The sequence below is a fragment of the Oryzias melastigma genome, unplaced genomic scaffold (assembly GCF_002922805.2).
Source record: "Oryzias melastigma strain HK-1 unplaced genomic scaffold, ASM292280v2 sc00320, whole genome shotgun sequence".
Lineage (NCBI taxonomy): Eukaryota > Metazoa > Chordata > Actinopteri > Beloniformes > Adrianichthyidae > Oryzias > Oryzias melastigma.
The window spans coordinates 75,838-77,938 of NW_023416925.1; the positions used below are offsets into that span (position 1 = coordinate 75,838).

Sequence of the window (2,101 nt, forward strand, 5' to 3'; positions counted from 1 at the left end):
GGGGGTATACAAAAAAAGGTAATTCATGCAATTACAGAGATTACTCGTTAAATTATTGACAGATAAAAAAAACATTCCTTACTTAACAAGTGACATAATGACCTTCCTGTCATTATTTAGTTCTTATCCTAAATTGAAATCCTTCAAATGTAGACGTACACATTAACTCTAGCAGCTATTTTCTCCTACACCAACTCTCTCTGTTTTGCCGCTGCAGCTGTGCCACTCTTTTTGTGGAAAATGTGCTCATAGTCGACATATGCATAAGGGCGGCAGTGGCTCAGGTGGTAGAGCGGGTCGGCCAATGATCGAAGGATAGGCCGTTCGATTCCGACTCCCGCCAGCCAAGTGTCGTTGTGTCCTTGGGCAAGACACTTAACCCTACTTGCCTCCAGTGTGGCTCCACTGGTGTGTGAATGCGTATGAATGTTCCGGTGATGGTCAGAGGGGCCGTTGGCGCATACTGGCAGCCACGCCTCTGTCAGCCTGCCCCAGGGCAGCTGTGGCTACAGTAGTAGCTCACCATCACCAAGTATGAATGAGGTGTGAATGAATAATGGATGTACAATGTAAGCGCTTTGAGCGTCTGGAAAAGCGCCGATAAATCCAATCCATTATCATTATTATTATGCTTGTAGGAACACATTAATTTCTTTCACTGTGAAGTGTGAAGCCTATTAGTGTTTACCGTTGCCATTGTGAATTGTAATGTCTTTGCTCCATTGCTCAGGGTTCTTTTTATGGTTGCGACGCTCGCACCTGATCCCGAGTCCAACGACTCAGGGTTCATTGAATCAACTTTTTTCAGCTGTTCTGAAACCGGAAGTTTGCCTACTCTGAGTCAGACAACTCTGAGTTCAGGTTTGAACTCTAAATTTGTTAAACCTGCTTCATGAAACGAGCACCTGTTGTACCAAATGTCAATATCAAATATGTACAAGTTTTAATATTAAAACTACAGCTGATCCCCACTCCATTGACTGGGAGTAAAAAAAAAAAAAATTTTTTTTAAAATGACGCTGTCCAATTACATCAAATATATATGACTATATTTAGCAAATTAACAAAAATGTAAAAACATTTAACTTTTCAAGCAATAAAAGCACCATCACAGAATGAACTTACATTCAGTTACTCAGGCCCTGTCACACAATCTAACAAAAGCCAAAATACGTTCTTTTTGAGCTAATGGTTGTGACATTCTTAAACATTTCCATGGTATTTTGTTCCGACATATCCAATTATTGCTGTAGGTTTGACATACCAAGGAGGAGTGTCAACTAGTACATTGTCATATATATATTGAAAATGTTTTTGTATTTCTTTATCTTATAGTTCGTATTAAAGAAGGTGATGGCACAGTTGCTAGGGAGAACATTTCGAAGTGGTATTTTTCTGACCTCTGTTCCAGAACAACAGACAGTGTGGTGGTAAAGAGCAACAAGACGAGCATGCTAACAGCCGAGCCGGCAGACGGGTTAACTCACTGATTAACTTAAGCTCAAAACTGGATATTTAATATAACAACAGGTGGGCAGCGCCAAAAGAAATGCCATAACAAACTCTGCAAATACGCAAACACAGAATTCACTAATAGTGCACGTGAGCTAGCTTAGCAAACATGAGGCTAACTGGCTGCTATGAGTTTTCTTACCTTTTGTCACGACGCTTGCTACGCAACTGCGAGAAAAAAAGAAATAAAACGCAACAGAAATCCTTTAATGCACCCTTAAGAACGCACCCCTTCCTGCTAACATAAACAACAAACACACATGTTTCTGTCGACAGGGAGAGAAACAGAGTAGGCCCGGGTCCAATTACGTCACGATTCCGCCACTTCCTGTACAAGTCTTTCAAAATAAAACTGCAAAAGGGGCTGGGAATCTCAGGGTAACTCACAGTGTGACAGGATTCACGATACGAATAGTTTCTCAAAGGGGAGATACCTTACAATAATCAATATATTACCTTGGTAATCTATGATATATAACTATTTTTAAAACAAACACATTTTATTTATTTTTTTTAAACAATGTATTACACGATATGTTAATTTAATTCCCTTTAAAACATTAAAATAAAATTACCAATAATACTAACG

At 39.4% G+C, this 2,101-nt stretch overlaps 1 protein-coding gene across 1 annotated transcript in view; it reads right to left on the minus strand.

The window, feature by feature from the left end:
* Nucleotides 1–1,845, minus strand: part of zgc:112982 (uncharacterized protein LOC503771 homolog) — a 10,811-nt gene extending 8,966 nt beyond the window's left edge. Inside the window, exon 1 of the mRNA XM_024265535.2 lies at nt 1,655–1,845. The gene's annotated coding sequence lies outside the window, so the exon portion shown is untranslated. The remainder of the gene's footprint in view (nt 1–1,654) is intronic.
* Nucleotides 1,846–2,101: the final 256 nt, after the last annotated feature.